Source organism: Balaenoptera borealis (assembly GCF_965194805.1).
Source record: "Balaenoptera borealis genome assembly, chromosome: 8".
Lineage (NCBI taxonomy): Eukaryota > Metazoa > Chordata > Mammalia > Artiodactyla > Balaenopteridae > Balaenoptera > Balaenoptera borealis.
In genome coordinates, this window is record NC_138865.1 from 63613588 (window position 1) to 63635142 (window position 21555).

General features: G+C 35.0%; 1 protein-coding gene across 1 annotated transcript in view; it reads left to right on the forward strand.

Moving 5' to 3' along the window:
• PTPRD (protein tyrosine phosphatase receptor type D) overlaps window positions 1-21555 on the forward strand; it is a 2142992-nt gene that overhangs the window by 1256720 nt on the left and 864717 nt on the right. The gene's annotated exons all lie outside the window — the stretch shown is intronic.

A 21555-nucleotide genomic window follows, 5' to 3' on the forward strand; every position in this document is an offset into this window, starting at 1 on the left:
AAAAGAGTACAATTAAACAATGATATTCGTAATTCAGTAAAATAATTCAAAACTATCCATGACAAATATGTAAAGCTTTATATTAAGTTTTAAGTAGTGAGAAATGGAAGTGAAATATTACTTTTATGGCCATCAGTGAAAATTTATTTTCTCACCTGCCCAAGGATGATAGCTATTAGGTTTGAAAGGTATTATTCTATCTTAGCTTGAAATTGTCTAATATTTGTTGTAACAAAGAGCAGGTTAAAAAACTGATGCCTGTTGAGCTTCTATTCTGCACCACATACTATTTGTCATGTTTTCCAAAAGCCCTTTGATAAAAGTGTTGTTGCTCATATTAGCAGAAAAATGAAATCAAGGCTCAGAGAGGTCAAGGTTAAGTGGTCACATAACTAGTTAATAACAGAACCAAGATCCCATCGCTAGCATCTGTGAGCTTCCCATTACACCAGGGTACTTTTCTCTGTAGGGCTGTCTGCATTTTCAATATTACATTTAAGTTAAAATTTTAGAAAATATATTCATGAGGAATGGCTAAAAGTGTCAGTTCAAGATTTTTATATTCAAAAACTTGTCTTGGACTGATGGAGAAGACTGAAGATGTTGGAGAAATGGATATGTGACGTTTCTTCACTGGTAGGAGCAGACAGCTAGCAAATTTGGGTAATGTAAATATTGTTTCATTTACCTTCTCAAGCTGCTCAGTTCTGGAGCCATCTGACTACCAAACAACCAGGGGCATCAAGGGGGATGGAGGATGGTAAAAATTAAACTTGTAACAATGGCAGGAGCCTATTTATGACTCTAGAATCATGTTAAGATCAAAACGTTTTAAAGATGCATTGGGAGTTCCCTGGTGGCCTAATGGTTAGGATTCCAGGCTCTCACTGCCACAGCCCAGGTTCAATCCCTGGTCGGGGAACTGAGATCCCACAGGGTGGCCAAAAAAAAAAAAAAAAAAGTTTTAAAGATGCTTTGAAATCAAGATCATGGGAGAACTAGAACCAACAAACTATATTACCTCGGTTATGGTGCTGTGACTAAGCTGAACTATAGGACAAGTATAGCCCTGGCTGTAGGGAACAGCCTATTGTAAGACCCGAAAGTTAGGATGGAACCCCAAGAAGAAGATTTTAGGTTTACTTGTATTGAATATTATGTTCCTATGACTAATCCTGGGCATTACTTGCAAAAGTAAGAACATCAACCATGTTTAGGTTAATTTCTTTCGGGGATACTGCATTCATTTTAAAATACCAAAGAATCTGGTAGGGCATGCCAGTAATGTTGTATCATGGTTGAGTTATTTTTCCAGACACAAAGCCTAGTTGTTTATGAAAAGTCACAAATTATAGTGGAGGAAATTATAATTATTGCTTGCTTATCAGTTTCCCTCTATATAAGTATATTGAACAAGGACTCATGAGGTATTCAGAATTCTTCAGTATGGGCTATTTATCATGCAGTGTCAATATACTTACAGTATATCCACTGTGATTAATGCAGTACAATTAGAGAGATGTATGTTTAGGCAGAGGCAAGACTCATTTTATGGTAAAGAGAAACCATTTTTTATTTTTTTCTAGCCTCAGTCTAACTTTTTTCTTTGTTCAGTTACAAATTTCAAATGATGTTCACTTAATTGACCCAAATGGTCATAAGGAAAAGGCAGCTGCAGACTTATAACTAAGCAGATAGTTTTGAGGAACAGTCCTTTTTCTATTTGTTCTATCACTAGTGACAATTGGGCTTACTTTCTAGCAGTTGGATTCTTTCTGTAAAAAAGAAAATATAAAACTAAATTACAAAGGTTATGCTGAGCCTGAGAGAGAAAAGAAATAAGAAAACATAATTGAACCTGTAAAGGGTTCATTTGTAGCTGGGACATTTCCTCCTGGGAAATGAAAGATCTCACAGCAATTCAATGAATATACTTCTGATTTATGGTAATTAATTCTGAATGTGGGTTATCTACCACATTGCTCACTATAGAAGATGAACTGTACAACTGAATTATCAGGGCCTTGAAAGTAAAATTAATATAACCTTAGCGGAAAGTGAAGTTTTGTACCTCATCTTCACACTGAAATCATAGATCAAGCCATCCTGTCTTATTTCACTGCCCAGAGGTCCAATTATAAAGGGGAAATGAAGCAAGGAAGGAACAGCTTTCCTATGTATTCTTCCATGACACAAGTTTTGTTGGAAATCACACCAAGTTTAGAGAAAGATTGAATACCTTCCCTCCATTAATTCTAACCTCAAGAGTCAGATGAGAGTAGATATTGTCCCATGTGAAAGAATGTTTCTTCACACCCAGTTTTGGAATGGAATAGTCAACAATGCTGAAAAGTACACATATTTGCCTCTACTAAAATGACAATTATAATGTGTTCCTAACAGAAATGTTGGAATCTTCTTACTTGAATTTCTGTGTTACTTAATCTCAGACAGTTTATTTGAGCTTTAACCATAATTATTGACTGTATCAAGGTTGCAGAATTCAGCATCCACATTCAGTCTTCAGCTGCTTCTAAAGGAAAACAATTAACTGGCCATGTTTATTATCTCTTTAAACTGCTAAGTGGTAAATTAGTTTAATTACAGTGCTAGAATCAGGTTTAAAGAGAAATTTATAACTTCATGCAGTCAATACTATGTATTCAGGAGAACAAATTCTGGGATCACTTATATAGTCAGAATCAAATATAGGGACTGAATTTACACAAACTCAAATAGTCACATAAAAGCAGAAAAACATAAACCATCTGAATGTTTTCAAATACGTGAGATTTAATTTCAATAGAATAATTTCTGAACTTTAAATTATCAGTTTGCATCCTTTAAAAAAATTTTATGGACTCCATGTTTTAGAGCAGTTTTATCTCCACAGGAAAATTGAGCATACCAGAGTGGTACATTTGTTACTATCGATCACCCTACATTGACACATCATTGCCACCCAAGTCCATAGTTTATTTTACAGGTCTCACTCTTGATATTATACATTCTATGTATAATAGACAAAAGTACAATGACATGTATACACCATTATATTATCATACAGAGTGTTTCACTGTTCTAAAAGTCTGTGCTCTGACCAGTCATCCCTCTATTCCCCAATCCCTGGTAACAACTGATTTTTATTATCACCATAGTTTTGTCTCTCAGAATGTCATATAGTTGGAATCATACAATATGTAGCCTTTTCAGAGCTGGCTTCTTTAACTTAGCAATATGCATTCTAGGTTCCTCCGTGACTTTTCATGGCCTGATAACTCACTTCGTTTTAGCACTGAATAGTACTCCATTGTCTGGATATACCACAGTTTGTTCATCCATTCATCTACTGAGGGACATCTTGGTTGTTTCCAAGTTTTGACAGTTATAAATAATGCTGCTATAAACATCCACATGCAGGTTTTTTGTGTAGACATAAGTTTATAACTCCTTTGGGTACATACAAAGGAGCATGATTGTTGGATCATGTGGTGAGATTATGTGTAGTGTTGTAAGAAACTGCAGAACTGTCTTCCCACATGGTTGTACCATTTTGCATTACTCCCAGCAATGAATGAGTGTTTCTGTTGCTACAAATTCTCTTCAGCATTTGGTGTTGTCAGTATTCCAGATTTTAGCCATTCTAATTGGTGTATAGTGGTATCTCGTTGTTTTAATCCGTATTTCCTGGTGACATATGATGTGGAGCACATTTCATATACTTATTTGCATCTACATGTCTTCTTTGGTGAGGTGTCTGTTCAGATCTTTGACCATTTTTTCCCCAATAATTTTTATTATGGTAAAATACACAACATAAAATTTACCATTTAACAATTTTAATTGTGCAGTTTAATGATGTTGAATGCATTTATAAGGTTGTGCAAAAACCACCACCATCCATCTCCATAACTCTTCATCTTGTAAAACTGAAATTCTATATCTATTAAACAATAACTCCCCATTCCACCTCATCCCATCCCCTGGTAACCACCATTCTACATTCTGTCTCTATGATTTTGATTATTCTGAGTACCTAATATAAGTGGAATCATATAGTATTTGTCTTTTTGTGACTGGTTTATTTCATTTAGCATAATATCTTCAAGGTTTCTCCATATTGTAGCATATTGCAGAATCTCCTTCCTTTCTAAGGCCAAATAATATTCCATTGTATGTATATACCATAATTCATTTGCCTATCCATCTAACAATGGACATGTGAGTTGCTTCCACATTTTGAATTATGAATAGTGCTGCTATGGAAATGGATATACAAATATCTCTTTGAGATTCCACTTTCTTTCTTTTTTTAAATTTGGTAATATTATTATTGTGCATCATCAGTTTTCACAAATGAAAAGTACAATAAAATTTCAAAATAGTAATTTTAGAATCTAGTTAAAAGGCAATGAGACAGATACACTCATTCATTGAGTAAAAAAACAAATTGACTATTATATACTGAAAATTGAAACTCCTAGAATATCATATCATGTGATAGTATATCACAGTGAGATCGTACTTTCAGTTCTTGTGGATATAAACCCAGAAGAGGAATTGCTGGATCATATGGGAATTTTATTTTTAATTTTTTAAGGAAACTCTATACTGTTTTTCACACCAGTTGTACAATTTGAATTCCTACCAACAGTGGACAAGGGCTCCAATTTCTCCATATCACTGTCAACACTTGTTGTTTTCTGTTTTGGTTTTAGTTTTATTTATTTATTTTTATAGTAGCCATCCTAATGGGTATGAGATGGTATCTCATTATAGTTTTGACCTACATTTCCCTTATGACTAGTTATGTTGAACATCTTTTCATGTGCTTATTGGACATTTTTATACCTTTTTTTGGAAAGATATTTATTCAAGTTCTTTGCCCCTTTTTGGATTGGGTTATTTGATTCCTTTTGTTATCGAGTTTTAGCTTTCTATATATTCTGGATATTAATTCCTTAACAGATACACGATTTGCAAATTTTTTTCTCCCATCCTGTGGGTTGCCTTTTTACTCTGTTGATAGTGTACTCTAATGGACAAAATGTTCTAATTTTCATCAAGTCCAATTTGTCTATTTTTCTTGTGTTACCTATGCCTTTCATGTCACATGCAAGAAATCATTGCCAACTCCAATGCTGTGCAGCTTTTGTCCTAGGTTTACTTCTAAATATTTTATTGTTTTATGTTTACCTTGAGGTTATTGGTCCATGTTGAGTTAATATTTGTACATGGTGTTTGGTAAGGGCCCAACTTCATTCTTTTGCAAGCCCTGTGAATATTCAGCTTTTCCAGCACCATATATCCATTTCTCATTGAATGGTCTTGGCACCCTTGTTAAAAATCATTTGACCATATATGTGAGGGTTTATTTCTAGGCTCTCTGTTCTATTTCATTGGTCTGTGTGTCTGTTTTTGTGCCAGTACCACAGTGTTTTGATTACTCTAGTTTTGTAGTAAGTTTTGAAACAGAAAGTGTTATTCCTCCAGTTTTCTTCTTATTTACAAGATTGTTTTGGTTCTACACGGTCCCTTGAGAGTTCATATGAATTTTAGGATGGGATTTTTCTCTCCTTGCAAAACAAATGTGAAAGTTTCCTCAGATTCCAAGTGAAAGCATAGTTCCTCTCAGCCCCTAATAGTAACACCCTTCCTAAAAGTTTTCCAGCCATGTTAAAGCATTGTTTGTAATGGCAGCATATTGGATACACCCCAACAGTACCAATATAGAGCCATCCAATTAAATCCTTGAACATTCACATAATGTAAAATTGTTGCCAAAAAAAGGCAAATCTATGTATTCTGTGTATTATTTAAAAGTGGAATTACAAAAAAACGTGAATTGTCACTCTTATACTGAATGTATACTTTGACCAGATTTTGGAAAGAAAAAAGTAATATATTAACATATATTAAACTACATAGAAAAAATATATCTGGAGAGTAGTAGGACATGCTGTTAAATATGACTCCTTCAGAGTTAAAGAGGAGTAGGCAGAGGACAAATGGAGAGATGAAGAGAATTTTCACTATTATACAAGATGGTAGCTATTGTGTTTTTTTATATCTATCTTCTTTTTGTAAGAAGAAAAAAATTAGTGGTCCTTTCATTTACCGTTTAGTGAAATCCCATTCTTTGTAATGTTGTCTTCAACAGAAGTACTGATTTTTACCAAAGGAAACTAACAAAAAGAATGTTTAAATTAAGTTTATGAGCATGTTATACCTTTTAAATTGTTTTTGTGTGTTTCCTAATCATTAATAAAGAGAAAAGGATATGTAACTTGCATTATCTTCTATGGTCATATCAGTAGAATAAAATGCATTATTCAGTATAAATTGCTACTGCTAGCTATACATATATGTTGTGTTTAATCATATACACATGTATGTATATGTACGAAGTGATCTTAATACTGGCCTATTATCTGAAAATGGAATTTCTTGCTGCCTTTATGATCATGCCCCCCAAAATATTGTCAAAAGGTAAAGTTTTGCATTAAATATTAACTTCTTGGGCAACCATCTTGTATGATATATCCCCTTGACTTTATAAATGAGTGAATATATATTTTTCCTGCTGTACTATTGTTCAAGTACAAACTGGAATGTTTTGGGGGCATACAAACAATGAAGAGGACAAAATCTGTAACAAAGGGTATCTGACCTGGCAGTCTGTTTTGTAAAAACCCTTCTCTGCTCTGATCAAAATGCTCTGTGTGTGTGTCTGTGTGTGTGTGTGTGTGTGTGTGTGTGTGTGTGTGTGTGTGTGTATCTAAGATATCTAAGAGTGATGGAGAAAAAAACATTAGATGTACCTTCTACATCCCCCCAGGAAGTTATTTAATTCACTTAATAACACTTTAAGGTAAATATTAAAATGTCCATGTTATAAATGAGAAAATGGGAACTCAGAGAAGCCAGGTATGATTGACACTGAAAACGTCCGGACCTTTCAGGACACTTGAAAGTTCTGGTATCAGTAGGCTTCTGTAGGGCGACCAACGTAACTCATGCTGCCCTTTAACTGCTCACATTTCACCTCTCTACCCCTGGTGGGGTCCTGCTTATCCATGCTCTCAACCTCCCAAACCCATCATTCTACATTAAAACATACATTTCCTTGATTTGGTGCAATATCCTACTGAGTGCTAAATTTTTACAAAATAAATTTCTGAGAGGTTTTTTACAAATAATATATTATTCTCCTGCTGTCATTCTAGAGTAATTTTATGTTTCATAATATCTTGAAATTTGAATAGGCAGTATAGTGAATTCCCCACCATATTTAAGAGCATGATCAGCTGCATCTCTATAATTAGCATACTATTCCATTTAATAGATATGATAGTAATAACAGCGAAGTTCTAAAGAAGCCAAAGCCTTATTGGAAGGGATAAATACCTAACTGCAAGATTTTAGACATGAGAGTAAACTAGCTGGATAAATAATTTAGAACATGATATCTTATTTGGTTGCCCTTGAATTATAGTATATTGGTTAATACTTTATTATTTATCACTTATTTATTTATTATTTGTATAAAACACCAAATTCTGTGACAAAAAATGGAAAGCTTAAAACCACCTTTATTGACATATAGCCTAGCAAAATAAATGTTAAAAAGTCTCATTAACACTAAGTGAAAATTAATGCAAATTTTATGATTTGGGGCTAAGATATTCTCCCCATCTTTTGACCTAAAAATATCCTTTCAAAGAGAAAACATTTTATCACTGGACTGAATTTTTTTTTTTTTAGCATTTTTGTGAAAGATGTAAGTTCTTAAGAAACACAGTTTCTGGATTTTATCATTTCTTGGCAGTTTATAAATATTAGTTTGAGAACCCAAAGCAGTAGTTCCAAAAATGTTGGTAATTTAAAGTAATCAAACATGTCTGGGATATTCTTCAAAGGTTAGTTAAACATCTTATAAAATTCATTAGCAAATCCATCTGGACCAGGGTCTTTTCCAGTTGGGAAACTTTCATTACTGCCCATCATTTTTCATGGTTTATTATAGGTATAGTTTCATTTGGGGACGGTTGCAGATAGATGTGTACAATAAATAAAGCAACATTGTTGTTTAATATTCATTCAAGAGATCCTTTTGTAAAACTACATATACAACCACATATAAAAAAAATAAGGAATGTCATATTTCTGATGAGTCTGAATTAACACAAACTTTTGTCTTTTATTTGCAAAACTTAATTTTTAGTATTGTTTAATGCTATTCTACCTCAATCTAATTATAGTTCACAATATTTAAAGATATTAATCAAACTCTAAAATCTAAACTTACAAACTCACAGTGTAAATTTATCCACATGTAGATAGAATAACATTCCTGATATTGTTTCCTATACACAGATGTATTCGAATATGATTCAGAAATCTGTACATTGTAAAAATTTCAACAAATGTGATTGCGTTTTAAAAACTCTACAGTTTCTTCTTTTGCTTTGGCAACTTGATCAATATCAGATTATGAGGTGTAACATCCTGAATATGATATATAAAGCTTCCTAAAAAGTTTAATTCTTACAAATTGGTGTTTATAAAGCAGCCATGATGAATTAATTGGTAGAGAAGGAAAACATTCATAAACATATAGAATCAATTATTTGGAAATTTGTTCAATTTAATTGCATTGGGAATGCTTATTTTAAGCCAGGTAATGCCATAGGTACTAAAAATAAATATGAAATATGTAAAATATAAATAAGAGTTTAGGAGGAGAGAGAAATGCAGGTAATATATTGAATCCTAGTTTAATAAATGAGGTAAAAGAAGCTTGTCCTAGGCACAGTGGTGGCTAAAGCAGAGGCTCAGCTCTCCTTGGATATTATAAAAAGGTCCACAGATGCAGAGATGCTGAAAATGCTCTTCTGGCATATGGGAATGAAGGAAGACCATTACAAGCAAAAGGAACTACATGTGCAGAGACACAGAGCACAACACATCCAGAAACTTGGAAGCAGTCTCTTCTTCTTTACAATGGCTGTAAAATATTGGTGTGACTGATTTTTCCTTATCTAGTTAGCAAAATACAGAATTAGGGATTTCAGAAGAACACATCCTATTCCCCTTACGTCATGGAAGAGAACATGCCTTAAAGGAGAGACCAGCACGTTATGGGCATGTGATCTGAAAATGACTGCTGTGAGTGTTTGTCAGATAAGTTCAAAAAGACATTTAAATCAATGCCCCTGATGAAATTACTGAACAGGCCAAAATGTATCAGTGACAGGACTTTACTTAAGCTTGAAATGTTTGCTAGGGTCAAGCAACATTAGACAAGGACATTTCGCTGAGCTGTAACCTACTTTCCCTCTAGGACTGAGCTGATGTCTTTTATTACCCCAAGAAATTTGTTATAATAAATTCAGTTGAGGTGTTCTCTTCCTCATTGCTTTTTTTCCCCATAGAGCATAAGGCACGGTTGGTTTACGCAGCTCAGTCTCCTTCACGGCCTGGGGACATCCTGGTATAGTAGGAGAATCCTCCTTTTATAGAAATACACATACACACACACATAGACACAGCTGTTTCATTCACTGTTATCAGAAGGAATTTGTTCTAAAGGGAAGGAGGTGAGTAATGAGTGCGTACACTAATTCACACTTTAGAGAGGACACAGATGGGTCATTTGATTACATATTAGGATTGACCTTCGAATGGCAGCATACCCAGAGGAAGGAAGACAATATTCCCAGGGCTAGTGGCTCTTATCTTGGGGACCAAATCCATTCTACTGTTAAGGCTGATGACCTAGACTAACCCAGTCCAGGGACAGTAATCTGGACTCTTAACAGCCTGTTGACCAGTGGAACCTGATGCAGAACAGGCAGACATGGGTTTAAAGGCTGATACATCTAAGACCAAAAGAATAACTTCATCCTCTTCAATGTGGGTCCAGAGATGTTTTCAATCTCATAGTGCCTCTGTCACTGAATGCAGGTAACTCTGAGCCATTCTTAAGAGGAATGCATACACACACACACCACATTTTATCATAGAAGTTTTATCCTGAGACTGTCTTCCAACTGATCCTCGCTATTTGAAATCCATCAAATCAAAGATTAAGAGGAGTCATTTCCCAAATTCAATTTTGCAGAGCATGTACTGTTAATAGGTATAGCTAGTGAACCAAAGAAGCTTTGATGGTCCAATTGGTTTGAGGAAAGTCTGAGTTGAACAAATTAAACAAGTTAGATTGCATCCCCTGTATTTATTCCACTAATGGGTTCTTTTGGTATTACCTCCAAAATATATCTCCAATCTGTTAACTTCTCTTCATCTTTTCTGCCACCTACCTAGACCAAGATGCTCTCATCTCATAGTGGTCTCTTTGAATCCATGTATCTTGCTACATTTCATCCTATACTTAGTGGCCATGAAATTTTTTATACAATATAAATAAGATCATGATGTCCCTCTGCCTATATCCCTTCTTTGGCTTCCCTTTGCTCTTAGAATCAAATTCTTCATCAGTCTTTGCCCTGACCTGGCCTTTCCTAACCGCCCACCATCAGCACATTACACAATGTGTAGTTCACCACAGTCCAGCTACACTGACCTTCTGTTGTTTCCTTGAATGTTTCAAGCTCTTTGCCACCTGAGGACTTTTATATTTGCTCTTCTCACTGCCTGGAACACTCTTCCTGCTCTTCTTTCCAGCACTTGTTATTATCCCCCATATATACAGCTTATATGCCACCTTTTCAGAGAGGTATACCCTGGCATCTCATATAAGTATTTTCACTGTCCTATCCCTGATTACTTCCTATCTCATGAATGAGTATTTCCCTCACAGTAGTTATCACAATTTGTAGTTACCTTGTTTATTTATTTCCTTGTTTATGACATATTTCTTCCACTAGAATATAAATATCCATAAGGCAGAGTTTTAACTGATAGCTTCACCATTGTATTTCCATTACCTAAACAAAGATTGAAAAATGGTAGGCAAGGAGTTGATACTTGCTGAATGAATTTTTGACAAAGTGAACCAGAGCGGGTTCTTGGGACAGATAAGCCACAAAATTACAGAACTGTAACTGGTAGATGAGATGCTCAATATAGCAGCTGTAAACAGAAATGGATGCATTTGAAGGGTGGCACATATTAATTAATTCAGAAAAAAATGCATATTTATTGTGAGCTAGACAGTATGCTAACTACCAAGAGTATGATGCTTTCATGAAGAAGTTACAGTGTACTGAAAAAAAAAAACAGGACTTCCCTGGTGGTGCAGTGGTTAAGAATCCGCCTGCCAATGCAGGGGACACGGGTTTGATCCCTGGTCCCATATGCCGCGGGAAGATCCCACATGCCACGGAGCAACAAAGCCGGTGAGCCACAACTACTGAGCCTGTGCTCTAGAGTCCATGAGCCACAACTACTGAAGCCCGCACGCCTAGAGCCCGTACTCCGCAACAAGAGAAGCCAACGCAGTGAGAAGCCTGCACACCGCAACCAAGAGTAGGCCCTGCTTGCCGCAACTAGAGAAAGCCCATGCGCAGCAATGAAGACCCAACGCAGCCCAAAATATAATTAATTAATTAATTAATTTAAAAAAAAACTCTTATTAAAAAAAACAAAGAAAACTACACAGTCTTTCCAAAGGTTACTTGGAAATGGAATATGCAATTATATATTCAAAATGGTTATGTTACACTATTGACTGAAGACAGAGAAATGTACTACAATTTTTTTATATATCCATCCAATCATTCATTCAATCTACCTAAATTAATGAGGTTCTGTGCTGTGTGTTTAAGGTGAGAAGAAATGTGCTCCGTTTCCTCAAGTTTCCTATGGAAGATACATATACCAAAAAAAAAAAAAAAAAGTAGAAAAAGAGTGAAAATAATATATACTTATAAAACAGAATCAAAGTAAACCATGAAGAAGGGTAATATTCTAATGATAATTAATTGCAATGATTTCTTGGAGTCATTTAAGATAATGTGATTTTATGTGTCCATCAAAATATAACAGAGCCCATAGAACGTTTGACTATATGTTATCTGAGTTCAGTTTTCAACAGATAAAAATTCATCTTTTTCTTCCACAAATACTTCATGATAAATCATTTCTCTTAATCCAAACATTAGAGTTTCAGTGAACCCCCTGAAATTGTGTGAAAGTGAAGTTACATATAAAATTTTATATGTATCACATGTATTTGCATTCTCTGGGGAGAGGATAAATAGTTTTAAGTCTATGACTTCAAAATTGTTAAGAACCCCAAGCTGGACAATTTTTTTTAAAGTAAACTAATATCCATGCAGAAGGCAGAAATTAATCAATGGACAGGTTTCATTTCAGTAATTCAAATGGATAGCTATCCAGATCAGAGCCAAAAATGGATTTTTGTGTGTTCTTATATGAAGTAAGGTTGCAATAAGAAATACACCATTAAAAACAAACAAACAAATATTTAAATTCTGCTATAAAGTTCCTCTGATGTTTCTGTGTATATCTTAGCTCTGGGAGACATTGACTAAGTGAGTCATAATGCCAAGGATTCACTGATTTCTACACTAGTGAAATTTTTAACTTATATATGTTGAGGCCCATTTCACAGCTCATTTCTCTACAAAAAGACATATTTTGGACAATGTAGAGCTGCACTGCCCAATATGGTAGCTACTAATTACATGTGACTATTGAGCACTTGAAATTTGACTAACCCAAGTTGAAACGTGCTGTAAGTAGAAAATAAACACCAGGTTTTGAAGACTTGGTATGAAAAGAAACATGTAAAATATTATCTCAATAATTTTATATTTATTACATGTCAATACTAGTTTTTAGTATGCTAGGTTAAATTAATATATTATTAAAATTGATTACCCTATCATTTTACTTTCTAATGCGGCTAGTAGAAAAATTTAAACCACATCTGTGACTCTTATTATATTTGTATTGGACAACACTTATCTAGAAGCCGTCTTTTCTTATCCTAAAATTATTTTCATGGCCCAGTCATTGCTTGAGTATACGTTAGATCATTATCAAGGAATTACACTGTGGGATACTACGGTATAGCGCTTGACAGTCTTACTATTCCTTTTCCATGTAAGGGAAGTTTATATCTTCTGTGAGAAGTTCTGCAATCTGTGTTGTCTGAAGTTGTTTCTTTCCTTTAGTATAGGATAGGTCTACTTCTTAGTAGCATGCCTTCTTAAGAAAATAAAAGAAGTAATTATAATTTAATGAGCAGTGATATTTATATTTTTTTAAAGTTCATTCTTTCTTGTTTCCACCCCTCAAATTGGTAATTGAAAGTCAGTGAAAGGATTAAAGAGCCACACTTAGCTCAAAATAGATACATCTAGACTCTTCCAATGATTTTGCTAATGCTCTTCAAAGTTGAGTTAGATTATTTCCATTTCAGTATATTGATGCCCCATTCCTCCAGAAATACACACACACACATAGACACACACAGACGCACAGACACACACACACACACACACACACACACACAGACCCATTGTTTGAGGTTTTTCTCCCACCAGCCCTTACCCATTCCCTCCATGTTGTCACAGGTGGTCTCTAAAAATGAAAATCATTAATCCTCCTGGCAAAGACCAGTTCTTATTCTCATGCAGAGATAAAATGTTCACTTTTATTGTCTCTCTCATTATGGCACATGTATCTAAATGGAATTAATAAAATACCTACCACAGGTTTTCTTAGCTGATTGCTTACAAGTTTGAAAATGTTAATATTCAAGAACGTTAAAACCAGAATAAAAGAAATTAGATCCTTTCAAATAGATATTTTAACGTGCGGTCCCATAAAATGAAATAAACATTCTAAAAGATGAAGTCTATAAACATCAGGAAGATGGATAAGTTGACACCTCATTCTGCACATCTCTGTTTAATAATATTATATTTCATTTCCCATGCTAAGAAAACAGCCATTACCCAAAGCAGCCACTCGTAAATAGGCCTTGTGAACAGATTGCACCCTTGTTGGTGGTATGATAATTGAAATAAGTTTTCCAGTCTTTTATGAGAAAATACCAGATGTATAAAATACCTATTAATCAACTCACTCGCTTTTGCAAACCTAAGTTTCAGTACCGATGACGATTAAAGAATAAATTCTGCATGGAAAAGAGAATTGTGAGAAAATGCCAAAGAATTAGCTAAGTGATTCATCTGCGTGCTGCTTCTGAGTTTCTCCTGATTGCAGTATGGGGCAAGTATAATCATAGACCCCCTTGAGGACAGACTTATGAGCTCATGCCCAGTATTTCTCCACTGTTCATTCTAAAGGAGAACAGGGAAAAGGTGATTGTCACTGAGTATGTGAAAACTGTAGTCTACCATCTGGTCTCACCCATGTTAGTCTATTCTATTCATTGACATTTCCAATAAATTTTCCTTTGTCTATAATATTTAGGGTTAGCACTTCACAGTGCTATTAAGCCAAGTCTTTCCAAGTTCCAACAACAACATCTTTGCACCATACTTTACCTCATCTTTTCAAATACAAATAAGGAAACAAGAGAATTGGGAGAAAGAAAAAAAGGCCACGGGAAAGAGCACAGGAAATCTGGCCTAGAAAGACAAGCATTAAAATGACAAAAGTTTTCCCCTAAGTGTGACTGTACATATTGGCATTTTTGGCTAAAACTATCCTAAACTGTTTTTTCCCCTCATGCAAGAGATGAAAGAAGTTGCATTCCTAGAGGAAGAAATAGGTAGTTTTAGTAAACGTGATTTTCTTCTTCTGTTTGAATCATGGCTTTCAGTATATTCCCTTTACAGCAGTTTCTAGAGTCAAGACCATGTGCCTCAGTCTCATGTTCTTAATGTTCTCATATTTCAAGATCAGGGCTTTAGCTGATGGAGTCTGCTTTTATTCAGACCAATGTTCTGGGTTGAATTACTGGTTTCTTTTACCCTCTTTCACTTTTTTTTTTTTTTCCCTCTTTCACTTTTGAGAGTCAAGAGGCAGATGATTTTATCTACTCGCCTAATTTGCATGTATAACATTTATTAAAAATATATTTTACAGTATCATCTCAAGCTCAGAAAATAGTTTTTCTGGCAGGCGTCTCTTCTGGTATTCCTTCCATTCTCTGTCTGTTAAATTCTGAGTATCTAGGGTGAATAGCGGGGGACTATTTGTCACTTGAGGCCTTCTCTTTGAAAGTCGCTAAGGCCTGGTCTATGATGTTTCACCTTAAACTCTCCTCACATCACTTTTCATATGTCCATCTTCCCTAGACATTCAGTGATGGATTGACTGCCCTCCTTTGGGACATGTGAGGGAGGAAGAAATTTCCTTCTACCCTTCTAAATTCTTCTGGCTGGTCTGAGAATTAAATTGATATGAGACAGATTAATAGGAGAAAATCAAACATAAGTTAAATAAATGTATACATGGGAGAGATGCAGAAAAACTAAATAATTCACCAAAATGGCCGAAATCCTCACCTTAAATACCATGTTCAGTGAAAGACAATACAGGATGTTAGGGGTAGTGTTTTGGAACCTAAAAGGGGAGGAAGGAAATTGACATGGAGATGGAAAAGCAAAGGTTTGATAAACAAAAGTTTTCTGGGCCTTGCAGAGACAATGGGATTCAGAAAGGAATTTTAACACACAGACTTTGCTAGTTCCTGCCTACCACACCTAGTTCATTCTGTACTCTGTGGTGATAGCTCCCTTATTGGAGTTGGTCCTCTACATTCTTAAGGCAGTTAGGGGAAAGGTCAATATTTCTTCCTGAGTCTTTTGGGCCTTGATTGTTTTCAGCTCAAAATAATCTGCATGCCAAAGAAACATTTTAGTGGTGGCAAGTTTTGCTCCCCTACAGACATTATGCCAAGTTTTGTTCCCCTAGAGTCGTTATTCCCAGATCTCTAGAACCTGAAAGTGCTAGTCAGTATACAGTTCTCCAAACATTTTTTCTCCTCTCCACCTGATCTAAACTTACTATTTCTGGGTGCTGGGTGCTTATTGGTGATAATCATCGGGAGTTTATATAACTTGACTCAAAGAGGGAAGCACTAATGGCAGAATCATTGTTTCCCAAAAGCCTAATAATGAAGGTGGTAATTTCCTAAGGGAGTTGGAGCTTTTGCATTGTTCAGTGAGATACTTTAAGGTCAGGCAGACTTCTTTCAATTTGGTTATGTAAGGGGGTCATCTGTTTCATGCTAGATTAATTCTGAATATGTGATCCAATATTTCCACTATAACTTCCAGTTTTCTGAGGCTTCTCACTTATACATGTAGGTTCATTCATTGAGTGAGGGGGAGAAAAAACTGGGACATCATAAAGGCAAAGAATCTCCAGAAAAATGTTCGGTCTAGTCCCAGAACTTGTAATCATTGGTCAAAGAATTTTTACCGAGTCATTTTCATCTCCCTGGTCCTCAAATGTCCTCTTGCAATAAATGAGGAATTTTTAACAGTTCAGTGCTCGAGAATGGGTAAGAAGGGCACAAAACCCTTGGAAAACAAGAACATTAGAATCATCTAGTGGATAAAGATGGTATTTATCAAACTATATGGTCCTTTCTCATACCTACCACAAGAAATTCTAAAAAGCTTTGCCTTAACCCTTGAGAATCACTGTTACAATTAACAGAGTCCAAAACCTTTTTGGAAAATGGGACCTTTTGAAAAATTATATATGTGACTTATAAACTCCATCTCCAGAGAAATTCATTTACACACCAAAAATTGGAAACATTTTAAAAAATGTTTTAAAATTCACAGATACTTAGCATCTCCCTTCCCCCCAAGTGTCTGAACTTCTAGTGGTCGTATTACAATATATTTGGTTGAGATTGCTGCTGTATAATATAAAAACATTACTTAAAGCCATAGGTTTTATTGTTATTCCACCACTGTACAGTCTTAGTTTGCTAAGAAACATTTTAGGAAATGTGAGTTAGAAAACGTCCCCAAATTATACTTATTGACTATAAAAAATGCTTAAATTATTATATTTTTCAATATAATTCTGACCTCTTAATGCTACTCAAGTATAAGCTATTATTACTTATTCTAAAGTGTGACATCACTGCAGCCTGAGGCTTAACAGCTTTTGCAAAAAACAGCATCCTCAACTGCGCTCTTTGCCTTTTTTTAAATAGAAGCCTGCAATGAATTAAATGAAAAACTAACCAGAACAGCAATACTGATTACTAACCATAATAGCCAGCTTCAAATGTGTATCCTGGGGTTTCAGATGATGTCATAAACTACTACTGCAAATTTAATAGTATTGTTGCCTGGAAGCTAAGCTATTATAGTATGTTTAATTTCACTAGGATGTAAATTACATGCTTCAGCCTTGTGTAGTATTGGCTACTGTCACTTTCAGTTCTTATTTTTGCAGCTGTCAGGCATTGTAATGTTTATGGCTGTTTTGTTTATCTAGAAGCCTGCTATAGCTATTATTTCAAAAAAATATATATATAGATAGATAGATCTACATATATGTGTGTGTATATATTTAAGTAAAAATTATATATTAGTTTATCTCATACTCTGCCGTACTCTTTAGATTCTTTCATAGCCACTCTTGCCAAAAGCCAAGTTATTTCAAGGGTGAGAATAAATGCTCCTGTACTAGCATTGTATGTGCTTTTTTCAATACAGAAGTCCCTATTTCAAGAAGGATTGATTCAGAAAAACTCTTCTTAAGACCACCTGTCTTTTTTTTTTTTTTTTTTTATATGTAAGATACATTTATATAATGATAAGTGTAATGAAGAACATACCAGAGGATAATGGGATACAATGATGGGGGTAGGGAGGTGGGGTGGACTTGGGGGGGCACTTGAGACTTGAATCAGTGTACACAGCCTTGGGAGGAGGTTGACTTTTTCTTTTTTTTTAATTTATTTTTGGCTGCGTTGAGACCACCTGTCTTGAATGCCCCCACTATTCAAGTTTGAATAGACTTGACACCTTCTTTTCCCTGGCACAGAGATTATTAAATATCATGTATAAAAATTCTGATTTTTTTTTTTTTTTAGCTTTCTATCACTCTTCAAGTTAAGGAGCAATGGGTTTAATGAATAAGAGCTTGGGCTTGAAAAAATGAAAACCAAATCTTCCCTCACCAAGTCGTTTCTCATACAGTTTATATAACTAGCATATCCTCAATATGTAAAATGGAAATACAACTAAATATTATCTATAATTTTCTAGCCATATAAAGAAACTTATTTATTTTCTCTTTCTTCCTTCTCCTCAGAGCTCTCCCCAGTACCTGGCAGCCTTGACAAAATCACTTAACTCCTCCAGAATTTTGGTTTTGACCCAACAAAAGAGGGGATTTTACTAGATCATCTCCAGGTGTCCTTTTATTATGACAACATATGGTCCACAGTGGCCATAGCAATAAATTTCTTATTGGATATTTTATATATTCAATATATTACAAGTGGGGGGGGAGAGAGAGAGAGAGAGAGAGAGAGAGAGAGACTGACTAAGAATGAATTGAATTGAGTTATCTTGGAGAGCTGGGGCAAGAGTAAGGAGCTTTGTTTGTTCTTGAGATGGTAAATAAAACAGCTTGGTCCTGATAGGGAAATATAGCAGATCCACTGAATCTGGAAGTCAACAAAAGTTAGATAAAAAAAATTGAGGATTTATCCTATAAATGGAAAGGCAGTTAGGTCTTCTGTGTTCAGGCTTTCACCTTTGTAAGGGGACAGGAAAATTGTCAATTTTTGTATAAGGGGGTGAAATTTGATAGTGTCATTTTATCCATCTTTGGGATACTTGGAATTAATCAGGACATTGTTATTTCTCTCATAGTGTCTTATAACAAAAATAAACCCAGACTGGGACACAAGAAATCTAGGTTCTAGTCCCAGGACTGTCAATCATTGGTTGAAACATTTTTGCAAGTCATTTTCATTCTCATTCTCATGAGAAAAATGAGGAATTTTTATTAGGTCAGTGTATGGGATTGGATAGAAGAGCATGAATCTCTTAGGTAAGAACGTTAGAATCATCTTCAGAAACAAAGAAACAAACAAAAACAAGCCAAAAATAGAAAAACAAGGAAAAGAAAAAGGTAAGAGCCTGAAGGCAGATGTTTTCAGAAGAGAAAGGAAGAGATGTATGTGAGGGAAGCGAGAGGAAGGATAATATGATTTAGGAAATATTTTCACAGTGTCCTTCAGTACCATTTGTTCAGTCACGGAATCTGAAAATCTTGAGATCTCTATAATTTCAAAGGCCATCAATGTTATTGTCACTCTTTTTTGTGGTCTAAGAACTGAGAAGCAAGGGAGTTGGATTCCAGTCTTTGGCTCTGTGATTCATTCCCAGGGTCACTCGGCACAAGTTGTCTTTCTTCTCCTAATCTAATTTTTTGTCACTGTCAACAATGAAGATGTTAATTGGGTGAAGTCTGAGATGCCTTCCCACTGCTCTGAAGTTCAAGGATGTTGTGTTTTTGCCTTGGGGGACTTTGCTCCTGGCAAGAACCTCTTAAAGTCTCTGCAATCCAAAGACTAAAGGAGCTGAGCCACCTTCCTGGAAGCTTAGGTACAGAGGTCTTTAAAACAGGGGTTTGGACTTGCTCTCTGAAGCATGGAGTCAAACAAGGGGCTCCAGACCAACGAAGAAAGTTTGGGCGAAACAGCGGGGTGTTAGCTTTTCTATCTGAAGATTGGTCCTGAATAGGAAACAGGAAACTGAACTATTTCCTAGAAACAGTCTACCTTCTGCCTAAAACAATAACTTTCACTAGAGTAAATGTGTACATCTCATTACTCTCATGTGTAACACTTTTAAATGTTAATTTAACAAAATATTTTAAGAGCATGTTTCATATGTTTCATATGCTAGGAATTGTTCTCGGTACTGGGTTTATAGTAATGAACAAAATGGACAAAGTCTGTGCCCTCATGGGCATTTTTCTTCTAATAATAGATAACTGGGTTACATTTTACAGTCAACCATGATATTTCCCCTATTATAAAACTTTAACTTGGTGGTGGTTTAGAATGTTTTTTAGTATTTGTGCCAACAAAACCCTTTGGACTAATTATTCTACCTTATCTTTATAAACCTATCAGTGCTAGGAGGCTTTGTGATCCAACCACTACATTTATGTGATTGCTTGCAGGACAGGAGAGACAGTCATCTGATGTTACATACGTTCTCTTTGTTAGAATCACTTTGTGAGTTTTCAGTGTCAGTGAGATGTTGTTAGGTGGGATCATTGTCAATCTATTGAAAATAGATCTTAACCTTTGGATATACAAAGAGAGTTTCATTATTCTTACCTCTCCTCAGTTGAGGTTATAAGTAGGAGAAAAAATTGAGTATCTTCTGGTCAGCTTAAAAGGCAAATGACTTTTAAGATAAATGCTTGAAATAAACAAAGTCAGCTCTTGGGACGAGTGGAAATAAATCAACGACATTAATGAGATCTAAATTTAAATAAAATTATCATTGTAATCAAAGCAAATATAGTTTTATTCTCCTTGAACACCTAAAAGCAAATTAATGCTCCAATGGCATTGAACTACAGATGTTCATTGTTTTTCTCCTGTGTCTGTTTGCACACAGCAAACCTCATCTATATTTGACTTGGGCTTTGTTTATTTACTTAGTGCAGTCATTAGTTAACTGACTTGAATTTTCTTGTTTATGGAGCCAGAAGAGCTCATTTATAATCATGGAAGCATCAGAAAGAGATCTCTGTCAGAATTTTGCAACCAATTTCTAAATAATGAGTAGTGTAGAGTAGATATAAAACTGCAGTAAGTCAGAAATATTCTAACAACAGCCATGGAAAATGGGACATTATATTCTTGGGAATATTTGGTAGCTAGGGAGTCTACAGTTAGAGGAATTCAGATCTAGGACCTGTATAAACGAAAAAAGAGTGAAAGGAGTAACAGTGTGTAGGGTTTTATGAGACTGTTCAAAAAAAAAAAAAAAAGTGAATGATTTTCAAATGCTTGTATGCCTCTTCCATTGAGATTTATCCAACAAGAAACATTTGCTGATATTTCTCCTAAATCACTTCTAAGGCTTCCAGATGTCCATCATGAATGTTAGTGCAACCAACTCCAAATCCTCTTCATCTCTGGGATTCTTTCCTTTCACTATTGAAAGTTATAGTATGTAAACTGACACATAATTTATGGCAGAAATGAAAGAGTATCTTCCATTTGGCCATCCTTACATGTTAAAAGCATGTCTATCTACAAATAATACACTTAATTGTAAATAAAACTATAGCACTTCCTTAGGTAGCAACCAAAAGGACAGCAAAAAAAACAGCAATAAAAAGTTCCTCCCTAAAATGAATATGTTTCTACAACCAATCTCAATTATAGTCTAAAAGTGTACCCAAATAACATAACTACAGAGCCCAAAAAGAAATAGGAAGGAAGTAGAAAATAGGCAGAGTTACTTTATTTTAAAAGGATTCTTTTGTTTTTTGGAATTCCTAAAGAAAGGCAAGTGTAGTGGCTGAATGGTTGTCCCAAAAATGATATGTCAACATCCTAATCCCTAGAACCTGTGAATGCTG